The sequence below is a fragment of the Phocoena phocoena genome, chromosome 3, assembly GCF_963924675.1.
Source record: "Phocoena phocoena chromosome 3, mPhoPho1.1, whole genome shotgun sequence".
Taxonomy (NCBI): Eukaryota; Metazoa; Chordata; class Mammalia; order Artiodactyla; family Phocoenidae; genus Phocoena; species Phocoena phocoena.
Genome location: NC_089221.1, coordinates 128437387 through 128451346, shown reverse-complemented (window position 1 = coordinate 128451346; position 13960 = coordinate 128437387).

The following is a 13960-nucleotide window of genomic DNA, read 5'->3' as shown; positions in this document are numbered from 1 at the left end:
GAAGGCTAGAGGCTGGCACAGAGCAGCCTGGAATCTCTAAGAGCTTCAAGTGCCCTCCAGGGCAGAGAGACAAGCTCCCCAGACCTTCCCACCATCGCCCCAGGCCTGTGCCTCTTCCTCCGACCAAACCCTGGACATGGCAGGGGCCTCGAGGAATTCCAGAATGTTAGAACTGGACGGGTCTTTAGAAAGAAAAAGTCCTTCTGCCTCATTTGGTGGTGTTGTTATATTACTAGTGGAAATATCTAACTTTCGATGATGATACAGAATAATTAGAAAAAAGTGAAACAATCTTATTTATAAATCACTCCCCCCATTATAATCTCTACATGACAAAGAGAGTCCACTTAACTTTCTGGTGTATTTCCTTCCGGATCCTTTTTAGGCTTATGTAAATATACGTTAAGTAAACATAAAAGGCAATATACTGTAGCATTTCAAAGCTCAGGCTCTGGAGTTAGACTGCATGGGTTTAAATCCCCACTCCATATGTTACTGGCAAGTTATTTAACCCACCTAGATCTCTGTTTCCCCGTCAGTGAATTGGAGATCATTGCCTTTATACTGTAGGGTAGTTCTGAAAATTAAACAAGGTAATCCACATAAATCATTTAGCACAGTGGCTGATGTGTAGTAAGCACCCAGTAAGCGGTTTGACCATTATTAGTATTGATGTTTTGTAAGCTGCTTCTTTCACTAAATAGTTCATAGACACATTTTCATCTCAGATGTATGTGTTATCTGTGGCTGCTTCTGCACTACAATGGCTGAGTTGAATAGTTGCAGCAGGGACCATATGGCCCGTGAAGCCTGAAATGTTTACTATCTTGCCCTTTACAGAGAAATTTTATCAATCCATGGTCTAGATCAGTGATTTCAAACTGTATTCTATGGAAACCTAAGGTTCCTACAGGTATGTCAGGGGAAAAAGGAGTAGATGGTAGGGCTCCAGGCCCCTAGCACCTTTCTAGCAAGACTGATCCTCTTATTTGTTAAGATTAACTATGTGTTCTACCAAACGTAAGGAAGAAAATATACCAATTCTCTACAATCTCGCTCAGGGGATAGAAACGGAAGAAATATTTCCTAACTCACACTATGAGGCCAGCATTACCCTAATACCAAAACCAGACAAAGACTCTGCAGGAAAACAAAACCATAGACCTTATGAACATAGACATAAAATCCTCAACAAAATATTAGGCGATCGAATCCAACAATGTGTAAAAAGCATTTTATACCGTTATAGGTAGGCAAGGCTGGTTCAACATTCGAAAATCAATGAGTGTAATCTTTCACATCAATAGGCTAAAAAAGAAAAATCACTTGATCATAGCAATAGATGCGCAAAAAACATTTGACAAAATCCAACAGTCATTCATGATTCAAAACTCTCAGTATCCTCACTTGATAAAGAATATCTACAAAACAACGTAGAGCTAACATCATACTTAATAGTGAGAAACTCAATGCTGTCTCACTAAGATCGGGCACAAGGGAAGGATGTCCCCTCTCACCACTGCTTTTCAACATTTTACTGGAAGTTCTTGTAATACAATAAGGCAAGTAAAGGAAATAAAAGGTATACAGATTGTGAAGGAAGAAATAAAACTGTCTTTGTTTTAAAAGAAAAACAACTCTCTTTGTTTGCAGATGACATGATTGTCTATGTAGAAAATCCAAACGAATTAGGGTTCAAAGAGCTTTCAGGTTGGTGAACGCATCCATGTACCAGGAGGGTGGTACACCCCAATTCCATGGGGACAGAACCTTGCTCTTGCACCCGGAACCCTCCCAGACCTCACCCCTATGTATCTCTTCATCTGGCTGTTCAAGTGTATCTTTTACCATGTCCTTGAGTAAACTGGTAAACGTAAGTAAGGGTTCCCTTGAGTTCTGTGAACTGTTCTAGCAAATAATCAAATCCAAATGGGAGGAGGTCATGGGAACCTCCTATTTGTAGCCAAGTCAGAAGTTGGGTGTGACCTGGGGACCTACTATTTGCAAGTGACATCTGAGTAGGGGGAGTGTCTTGGGACTGAGTCCTTAACCTGTGGGATCTGATGCTATCTCCATGTAGGGAGTGTCGGAATTGAGTTAAATTGTAGGACACCCAGAATTGCTTGCTGTGGGGAAAACACATACACATGTGGTGACCAGAAGTGTCAGAGTGTTCTGTGTGGCAGTAAAGGAGAAAGACATAGGACGAGAACTGTAGGTTTCTCAATACAAACATATATGGCAAAACATCAAGATTCGTCAAAGACAGCAGTTGCATACAAAGATACTAACTTTAAGATCCTCTATACCTTCTTTGTATGCTTGAAGTATCTCATAAATTAAAAGAAAAAAGATTTGATATACAAACATGGAAAATACTGCCAACAGTTCAAAAGGATACACAATGAAAAATAAACATCCAGTTTATCTTAGATGTGTGGTTCTCCTCAGGGACACTGATTATTATCAATTTCATAATCATCTTTCAGAAATAGTCTGCAAATGTAAGCTTTAAGATCCAAAAGAGCGGCTCCACTCAGAAGAATCGTTAACCATCCTTACACACATGGACATCTGATTCCATCCCCCACGTGGGAAGCAGCTTGTACACCGAGGCCTTCCATTTGAAGAGTCTACCTTGTGACCCTTTATTCTGGATATTCACTGGAAACCACTCTTTGCTTTCTCTGTCAGTGGACCCGAACCCATCTGGTGCATCTTTTCCAGTTGGTGACTATGTGGGCCTCTCTTATTTAACTAGAGTCAGTTTCTCTGGAGAATGACTGCTTATCTCCCCAGGACCCCTAGAATAAAATTTCCATATGCCAAACAAACTATATTTTAAGTCAGACCATCCCAAATATATTCTCAAAATTTGGTATGAATCAGTCCAGCCATTTTCTTGCAATGGGGTACACAAATAGACAAGAAGTCACAAACTTCATTTTTATCTTATACGGACACACCCCTTACTGCTCTCCTACCCTGACCTTTAGGGAAAACAAAAGAGAGAACACATAGAACATGGGAACATAGTTAGCACGGTGTGTTTTGTACTTTGGCTTTTTTTTTTCATACATTTCACAACATCTTGAAATGATTGCATGTTTCATATCAATCCACATAGTTTTGTCCTCCTATTTATAGTGCAAATACTGGTTCGCTTTCATTTGTGAATATACTGGGGGCTAAAATTCGTAATCATCTTATTCTTTCTAAAATAGTCTTAATTTGTGCTAAGTATAGGGTGAACAACTCATCTCCTTGCCTGAGATTTTTTTCAGTTTTACTACTTAAAGTCCGGTATGCTGGGAAACCCCTCAGTTCTGGGTGAAGTGGGATGTTTGGTCATCATATTTAAGTACCATAAAAATATCAGACAAGTTTGAATAGGAGTTGGTGCCTTATAACAATGTGAGTAGTAATCTTCATTTTTGCCCTAAAATTAAGTTATTAACCAAATAGTTTCCATATAAAGTAAGGATTTTCCTAGGACTTTTGTGATTATTGTTGGGAATTGCCTCATGCTGTTAGGTGGCTGCAGAATATTCCATTGTATGACTTCACCATAATCTTATTAAACCCATTCCCTACGAATGGTCATTTCATTTCTTTCCCATGTTTTGCCGGAATAAACAAGTCTGCCATAAATGTCCTTATTTATCTGTTCTATAAACTGGTAAATTCTTCACAAAAATTTGTTTTAAAAATAATTCCCGCTAAAAACAAAACTCAAAAAGCCACAGTATTAAACACTCTTTCATCTTGGGTCTCCTGTGAGCCTCTTTTTCTCCAGGTGACTGGGCTGAGGATGAGTTTAAAATGGGTTGGCAGCCAAGGCCCCTGGAAGGAAGCCCAGGCAAAGGGGAGGCTTCCTGGGGTGCAGGAGGGAGAAAAACAGCCCAGTGCTGTGGTTCCCAGCTTGGAGGGGGTGTTTATCAAGGCGGTGGGAGAGGAGCTGGCCAGACTTGGAGGGGTCCAGTGTTGGCTGGGAGAAGGGCCGAGAGACTGGAGCCATTCAGCCGTGTTCTAAGAAGAGCAGGGAGAGGAAGGAAAAACAAGCCCAGACACACACTGGGTGGCTGCCGGCTGGCCAGGGATCTTGGTACAACAAGCCAGGTGCCAGGCTGGGCGGCCAAGGCAGCTTTCCCCCAGGGAACCCACCCCAGACTGGGCAGGTTTAGGTCAGTTCCACAACTGCTTCTTGGGTCTATTAGGAATGGATTTTTACAGAGTATGGGATAATTCAGTACTTTTCCAGAAAGATGGGCTACCTGGGCCAGAAAGGTGGTTTTCCAGCCCTGTTGTATACGTGATACATGTGTATTAGTGCATCCTTTACCCATCAAAGGGTCTGAGCATCACTTGCCAAACTGTTCTAGGCAGAACGGTGTTAGTGAAACACGAGATCCAAAAGTTTGGGAAATGCTAGGTCAGTCAAAATCAAGCAAGATTCTCTACTGTGGGAATTCACAGAGCCTTCAATACGCTAATGCCATACTTCATGAATTTTCCAGAAGTGGAGAAAGTGTGCATTGTTTCCCAAACTTTGAGTCCTCAGAACACAACCCTACCCCCAATCACGGGATATACAATAACAACTTTGCTAAATGTTGATTGCTAATTTTAATCCATAGGATAAGACAGAAGCCAACAGACCTACCCTTAAATGTCCAAGAATCTAGGAGATAGAGGGCTGTGGAATCTGGCCAATGTGATATCTTGGACGCTGCCAGGTCCTCCATGAAAGCACAATGGGCACCTTTCACAAAATAACATAATTGACCTTCATGAGCAGGAGGGATTCTCCTGGAATTCTGACTTGGGGGTAGCCCCATGCAGGTCATAACAGTTGAGTGAATATGGCAGAAGAGCTCAGGTTTGCTCCAGCCTGCCTCTCTGCATCTCACTTCTCTTGGTCTCAGAGACTCAGCATCATACTTAACCACAGTGCTGTCTGAGGGCCTCTGTGTATCAGGGTGGGTGCACACGGCACCACGGGAGAGATGCCCCACACTGGGTTCTGAGAAATGCTGAGAAGATCACTTCATCCAATTAGCACACCCATTGTGTGGCTCTGTGTCTATGACTCCATCTTTGCTGATGCATCCTTTTAGGTTACAATGCATAGCCATCTGGGAAGAAACACTGGCAGCCTCTCTACCCTGCGATCTCTGTGGAAAGACCCAAGTTTGGTGCTGGTGGATGATGAAATGCCCTGTACTAGACATGCCGTATTTGCAAATCTTTTCCATCCTTGAGTAATTAGGTAAGGCTGGTACCTTGTATTGAGGGTCCCTTCCCCTCGAAAGAACTGGAAAAACGAAATGGTAAGGCTTCGGCGAAACCCGGGTCTTAGTTCACCCTGCCACTAACTTGCTGATTGATACTAGAAAGTCCTTTCCCAAGAAGCCTCACATTCTCCCTCTGGAAAATGAGGTGGTCAAACTATTTCAGTTATTTTCTAACTTTTGACCAGAGGAAAACTTTGGTCAAAGTCTTAGACTTTATCCCATATACTACAGATAAAAGTGGTTTTTAACCAAAATGTTTTTAAGGTAATATTACAACATGGAAGTGTTTACTATAAAAGTCAGGATAGAGGCGCTTTTACAAGCAAAGAGGTAGTTGTAATTGAGTCAGGGCACACGGAGGTCTTCTGTGTGGCTGCAAAATTCTGTTTCTTGACATGAGTGATAGTTACAACTGGTGTTTTCCTTAGAATCATTAAGTAAACTATACAAATACTGTATTACTAATGCATTGTAAAGTCAATCGCTGAGAACATAAATGTGTGAATTAGGTTTAGCTGCGAAAGGCAGAAACTCCAACATAAAAGTGACTTAAATATGACAGAGGTTTATGTCTCTTTCATGTAAATGAAGTATGGGAGTAAACAGCCCAGGCACTTAATGTAAGTAAGAACACCGTGATCGTCAAAGACGCAAGATTCCTTCTCTATTTTTGCCCACCATCTTCAACATGAGCCTTCCAATTCAAAGTCCAAGGTGGCTGACTGAGTTCCACCATCATGTCCAAATCAGAGCCAGTGAGAAGAGGGAAGAAGAAAAGCATACCTCTTCACTCTAAAAAAACACCCAGAAGTAGCACGCACAACCGTTATTTACATCCCACTGACCAAAACTTCATTGCATGGCCTTACCTAGCTGCAAGGGAGGCTGGGAAATGTAGTCTTTAATCTGGGTGGCCATGGACCCACCCAACTGTAGTTTCCACCACAAAGAGAAAATGGAAGGGTAGATTTAGGGGACAATCAGCAGAATCTGACACAACATTCTAATGGATTTTCATTTCTGATGTGTTGAAATCTAATGGGTGACTGATACGACTGATATTGGTGTCTTTGCTGTTTTTTGGTCACAGTTTTAAATGCAGCTTGAGGTATACAAAAGGAGATGAATATTAATAGTTTGTGGAACTGCAGAAGCGCTCACAGAATGCGGCTTGAAAACCCCTGAACTAGAAACTCCCTAAGAGATTTTCCAGTATTGACATTCTAGAAATCTATGAAAGCCCTGCCCTGTTTCGTGAGCTTACAGCGGGCTTTCTCTCTGGGGACTGGCAGGGGACTTCTTGTTACCTTCAGGACTGAGAATTGTACTGTTTGTTTCTTCTGAGTCAGCACAGTCCCAGCCAAATATCTTGAAAAGCTCTCTGTCGTTTAGCAGCCTTCCCTCTTGGGCTGGGAGTTCCCTAGAGGAAGTATAGTTTACTGAGGCATTGATAACTCAGTGTTTCAAAGCCGTGGCAGCTTCCTAGCAGGGAGTGGCTTAGACTTTCCCTCAAGGGTTTCAGAGATCTTTAGAGAAGAGGGCGCTACCTTTGGTTCAACTCTTTCATTTTTTCAGAGGAGGAAGAACTGATCCAGAGAGGCGGAGAGATTTATTGGAAGTCACCAGCAACTTACAGCAGGGCTGGGCCATGTACTGACTTGTCCTGATGCTTTCCATTAACTATAATAGCTTGAGTTTAACGTACACTTTCTATGTGCCAGGCTCTGAGCTAAGCACATTACATGCTAATGTAATGTCCTCCAGCACCAGAGGCTATTAATCTATTCCAGGGACGGGAGGAGAGGTGGGATGAGGTCATGAGCCTGAGAGACTTGGTATCTTAGAGAAGGTTCTAGACAGACTCAGGGGCCAAGGTATTGTTTTTGTCCTGATTCTGACCACATTTCTGAGAGGAATGCTGTGAGGGGTGGGACTGCTGGGCAGCCTGTTGCAAGGGTAGCAGGGCCGGAGCAGTGAAAGGGGATCAACATAGCTGACCTGCCTCTGTGAGAGCATAACCCCGGAAAATCCCAAAACTTCGCGCAACCCAGTCTGGGCAGAGCCGCAGTCGAAGAAAACAGAGTCCCACCGTCACCAGTCATTTAAAAGCTCTATAATCTTTACTTTTATATCTCTAGGAGCATTATAGGGATCTAATTAATTAAGCTAATGAATTAATCCATTCCCGTCCCCATCATATTCTCTCATCTCCTCGCTCTTACTGCCCAACCGCTAGGAAACTACAAAACCCGACACCCAGGACTGGTAGATTTTCGTCTTTTCCTTCCTTCCTATTAATTAAAAAAAAATTTTTTTTAGAACTTTTAATTTTGAAATCATCATAGATTCACAAGAAGCTGAAGAGGAAGTAGCAAAAGTACGCAGAGATCCCATGCACCCTCTACCTGGCTTCCCCCAATGGCTACTCCTTATGTAATTCTTTCATATTACATTTTACTAGCTCATCTAATCCTTGCAACAACTCTATGAGATGACTATTACCATGACCGTTTCACATGGGAAGAAACTGAGTCCCAGAGAAATGAAATACATTGCTCAAGATCCCCAGCAATTTGGTGCAGAATCAGGACTTCGATTCAGATTTTCTGACTCTAAAGTTTGTGCATGCTCACATGAATTCATATTCTCCCTCCATCTTCTCCCTGACCCTCCCCAGGAGAGTGGAAAAATCCAGAAGAGAGAGGCCCAGCTCCCGAAAGAATGCAGTTCTTCACATGCCTGAGAAGCGTAAGGGCCAACGGCAGCTTGCTAAAAATTGGAGGAGCCTCCCTACATAGCTTGGCTGTAGAGTCATCAGAATTATGCGTGTGACCCAGACAGCGGCCCCAGACACTCTTTCGGCTCCCTTCTAAAGCCAGGACACGTGTTCTGCTCTCCTTAAGGCTACTCTTTGCCCTCTCCCGTGACTTTCTTCCTTTCTCGTCCTGCTTTGCTGTTTCTCTGAAGCCATAGGGTGATTCTCCTCTGCCATGTAATGAGTTTCATCTCCTTTCTCTTAAAGCTATGACTGGGGCTCACCTCGTCTCAGAGACGTGAGAAAAGGTTAGCCGCCTGCTTGAGTAAACACAAGATCTCCTCAGAGCTAGAAATCTGAATTCTTCTCTTGAAAGTGACAGAACACCCATAAAACAGATAACTAATGAGAAACTACTCTATAGCACAGGGAACTCTACTCAGTGCTCTGTGGTGACCTAAATGGGAAAGAGATCCAAAAAACACGGGATATACGCATACGTATAGCTGATTCAATTTGCTGTACAGCAGGAACTAACACAACATTGTAAAGCAACTGTACTCCAATAAAAATTAATTAAAAAAAGAAAGAAAGAAAGAAAGAAAGTGACAATACCTAACCCAAAACAGCATAAGCCCCAAAGGGACCTGACTGGCTCCTGTAAACAGAAAGGCCAGGAGCAGGGCTATATATCACGTAGGGAGTGCACGCTGCTGTGTGTCACAGAAGCTTGATTCCAAACACATTGATCTCTCTCTGCAAAGCAACCCGTTCCTCCCGTCAGCCTTCCTGGTGCCTTTCACTCCCCTGCTGCCCTCCTTCTAGTCTCATGCCTGCAATCCGAGAAGAAAGGGACAAGGGGCAACGTCTCCTTCCTTTCACAAGCTTCCTCAGAAGCTTCCAGGCACGGACTTCTGCCTACAAGTCATTGACCAGAAACATGTCACACGGCCTCCCTGCACAGCAAGGCGGTCTAGGAAGCTCAGTATGTTGGCTGGACGCGGACAGAGAGCTCCCTGAGGAGGGTCTGCCCATTAAGCAGAAGAGCAGACAAATAGTAGTGTCTGCCTCGGGCTGGTTTAGGGGCTCCGACCCACGTCCCAGGACCGGTCTCCGTCTCTGTCTCTGTCTCTCTCATGTTGGCTTCATGCTCACACAGGCCTCCCCATGTGATCTCAGGCAGGCTGCTGCTACTCTGGATCTCGCATCCACTCCTAGTCCAGCCCAGGAGGAAAGGCCAGATCCTCGGCTGCAGGCCTGGCTTCCACCTCATGCTCCTCCTTGAAAGGGTCGCTGTGGCCATGGAGCATGGGATGGCTTCGCCTAGTCACAGGCTCTTTTTCTGAGCTGGGCTGAGCGTGCAGGAGAGGGTATTATTGCCTGAGAGGGAAATCAAGACAGGGTTCCCAAAGAAGGGGAAATGGATGCTGGTGGCCCCCCAACGCCCCAACAAATACCTACTGCTGAATCTTAGGCATCATCGTGTTCCGAGATTCTGAAATCACTGAAGGTGTGTCCAGCCGCCCCAAATATTTGATTAAAATTCCATGTTTTAGATCAGTGGTACTCAAAGTGTGGCCCCAGGGTCCTGGGGGTCCCTTTAAGGTCCACGAGTTCCAAACTATAGGTTCATAATACACTAAGATGTTATTTGCCTTTTTAACTCGCATTCTCTCCCAAGCATCCAGTGGAGTTTTTTCAGAGGTTACGTGACACGCGGCTACATGACATATGATGTTCTCATTGCCCTGATACCTAACGGGTTGTGTGTTTGTATATTCTTGCGTTTTAAAAAGATCTTAGTGTTAATTTCTAACACAGTGAATATTGATAGATATAACTGACTAAATAAAAATTCTTTGAAGTCACAACACTTTTCTCTTCTTTTTTTTTTGGCCGTGCTGTGCAGCTTGTGGGATCTTAGTTCCCTGACCAGGGGTTGAACCTGAGCCACAGCAGTGAGAGCCCAGAATCCTAACTAATAGGCCATCAGGGAACCCCCTCACAACAATTAAAAAAATAATAATTTAATTAATTTATTTTTGGCTGCATTGGGTCTTCCTTGCTGCGTGCAGGCTTTCTCTAGTTGCTGCGAGCGAGGGCTACTCTTCATTGCAGTGTGTGGGCTTCTCATTGCAGTGGCTTCTCTTGTTGTGGAGCACGGGCTCTAGGCATGAGGGCTTCAGTAGCTGTGGCACGCGGGCTCAGTAGTTGTGGCTCACAGGCTCTAGAGTGCAAGCTGAGTAGTTGTGGCACACGGGCATGTGGTAGCTCTGCGGCATGTGGGATCTTCCTGGACCAGGGATCAAACCCATGTCCCCTGCACTGGCAGGCGGATTCTTAACCACTGCGCCACCAGGGAAGTCCCCCTCACAACAATTTTTAAGACAATAATGGGGTCCTGAGAGCAAAAGTTTGAGAATCATCGTGAAGGGCAGCCAAATATGCCACCCATGCCATGTTGGCATATTTTGGAGTGGCATATTCTGCTACCTTCCAGCTGTTTTAGATATTAGGCTCACTTGAAAATCTTAAGGAACAACAGGCACACTTATAAGTGTTAGGTAACAAATTTTAACCCATTCAAGGCCATCATCAGTTTACTTTTCCATATCACAGTTTCAGCTGTAAGTATCAGAAAACCAAACCAAAAACAGCAATGCCTTAAACAATGCAGAAATTTGTTTTGCTCTCATATAAACAAAATTTGGAGGCAAGTTATCAAGGGCTGGGATTTTGGCTTCATGATCATGAAAGACCTGGATTCACTCTATTTTGCTGTTTTGCCACACCCAACATTGGCTTTAAACCTCATGTTCCAAAATGGCTGCTTAAGCTCCACCCATCCCAATTGCATTCTGTCAGCAAGACATTTCCCAGAAATTGCATATGACACTACTGTGTATATTCTTTTGGCCAGAACTTAGTTATATGGCCACATCTACCTGCAAAGCAGTCTGGGAAATTCAGTTTTTAAAATGCTGTTTGTCACACACCCAGTTAAAAATCAGAGTTTCTATTTCTGAGAAAGAAAAGTCTATAAATATCAGCAGTCAACTATCAGGTTAACTTTTTTGTGTGTGTAGACCTTGGAATCAAACTTCTCCTTTATTCTCTGTTTAACTGCAAAATATTCTGTTTCAAAGAGAACTGTTTAAAAATTGCGCCCAGTTTCAACTACATATCCGTAAATTGGTATTTTCTCAATATTATGGCATTAAAAATATATATTGTTCAGTGGATTGGCTGCTAAGGCTGATTCAAGTCTGCAATTGTCATCCAAACTCCAGTTTCAGTTTCAAGTTTTTGTGATCATCAATGCCTATTCTTCTCATTGACTGGTTTTAACAAACACAGGAAACAATGTTTATTTATTTATTTATTTATTTATTTAGGCCACGCCAAGCAGCTTGCAGAATCTTAGCCCCCGAACCAGGGATTGAACCTGGGCCCTCGGCAGTGAAAGCCCATAGTCCTAACCACTGGCCTACCAGGGAATTCCCAAAATGATGTCTAAAATCAGAAAATAAACTTACACTGATAAGACACTACTATTAGTTATTAATATATTGAAAGTGTGTGTACAATTTCATTTGGAATTGGGGTTGTATTATTAAAGAATTGATAGCAAAGATTTTCTGAAGGTCCCAGGCCAACAGGTGTTTTCTGTCTGGCTACCACTTCGTTCATAAGCATTTTAAATTCGAATGTCTTTATGCAGGCCAGATACTGTCCAGTTCACTAAGGCTCCATCCCACTCCCTTGTGTTAAACTGGGCCATTTAACCAAATCTTAACCTCTGCCTCGAGGCACCTGAAATTTCTACCAGATTATACAGAGAGGGAAATGTCTTGTCTAAAGTCCAACAAGTATTTGTCAAACTTGGGAAAAAACAAGAAGGTGGGTGAGCACTCTTATAGAGAATAATCACTCAAGTATGAAGTAAGTAATAATCACTCAAGTATGAAGTAAGTAGAAGGTGACACGTTGAGGTCAGATGTTGGAGAATCTTGAAGTTGAGCTGAGAATCCTGGCCTTGACCATGCGGGAGATGGCAATCCACTGGATGTTAAATTTTAAGTGGTTTAGGATTGTTAGGGAGGTCCTAGGAAGTGCTTCTTTAAAACCAAGGGTAAAATAATCTATTCTGGGGATGAGACTAGGCAGGTTAAAACAAGGCAAATAGGATGGCCTGCGGTTAGTATTAATAGGGAGAAGGACTGGGTGTGTCTGCCAAAGGAATTTGGGAAAGTCTTCTGGAAAAAAAAAATGGGTCAGATTTATCCTAGCCTCTCGGCTGTTTTATGGTCATTAGTGTTCCAATGAACACTCATAAACAGGAATTTGATTGGTTTCCTGAGAGTTCCAAGCATACCTGCTTGGGCCATTCAACCTAGAGAATGACTCAGGGGCCATAAATTGAATGACTAGGGCCGAGGTTGGGTTTTCTGGGTCCAATGGGTGGCTGAGAGCAAGGGTCACAGATAATCAACAAGAAGGTTACACTTCAGGAAGCCTGGGCAAGCTAGGGAGTTGCTTTCTGGGTCTGGCGAATGGACTAAGTGGACAAGAAGTAGTGAAAGACCTGCCATTTTTTTTCCAGAATTAAAACTTTTTAAAAAAATTTTCTTTCTTTATTTTTTTATACAGCAGGTTCTTACTACTCATCCATTTTATACACATCAGTGTATACATGTCAATCCCAGTCTCCCAATTCATCACACCACCACCCCCACTCCCCACTGCTTTCCCCCCTTGGTGTCCATACGTTTGTTCTCTACATCTGTGTCTCTATTTCTGCCTTGCAAACCGGTTCATTTGTACCATTTTTCTAGGTTCCCCATATATGCATTAATGTACAGTATTTGTTTTTCTCTTTCTGACTTCACTCTGTATGACAGTCTCTAGATCCATCCACGTCTCTACAAATGACCCAATTTCATTCCTTTTTATGGCTGAGTAATACTCCAACGTATACATGTACCACATCTTCTTTATCCATTCATCTGTCGATGGGCCTTTAGGTTGCTTCCATGACCTGGCTATTGTGAATAGAGCTGCAATGAACATTGTGGTACATGACTCTTCTTGAATTATGGTTTTCTCATGGTATATGCCCAGTAGTGGGATTGCTGGGTCATATGGTAGTTCTATTCTTAGTTTTTTGAGGAACCTCCACACTGTTCTCCATAGTGGCTGTATCAATTTACATTCCCACCAACAGTGCAAGAGGGTTCCCTTTTCTCCACACCCTCTCCAGCATTTGTTGTTTGTAGATTTTCTGATGCTGCCCATTCTAACTGGTGTGAGGTGATACCTCATTGTAGTTTTGATTTGCATTTCTCTAATAATTAGTGATGTTGAGCAGCTTTTCATGAGCTTCTTGGCCATCTGTATGTCCTCTTTGGAGAAATGTCTATTTAGGTCTTCTGCTCATTTTTTGATTGGGTTGTTTGTTTTTTTGATATTGAGCTGCATGAGCTGCTTGTAAATTTTAGAGATTAATCCTTTGTCCATTGATTCGCTTGCAAATATTTTCTCCCATTCTGAGGGTTGTCTTTTCCTCTTGTTTGTAGTTTCCTTTGCTTTGCCAAAGCTTTTAAGTTTCATTAGGTACCATTTCTTTACTTTTGTTTTTACTTCCATTACTCTAGGAGGTGGATCAAAAAAGATCTTGCTGTGATTTATGTCAAAGAATGTTCTTCCTATGTTTTCCTCTAAGAGTTTTATAGTATTGGGTCTTACATTTAGGTCTCTAATCCATTTTGAGTTTATATTTGTGTATGGTATTAGGGAGTGTACTAATTTCATTCTTTTACATGTAGCTGTCCAGTTTTCCCAGCACCACTTATTGAAGAGACTATCTTTTCTCCACTGTATATTCTTGCCTCCTTTGTCATAGATTAGTTGA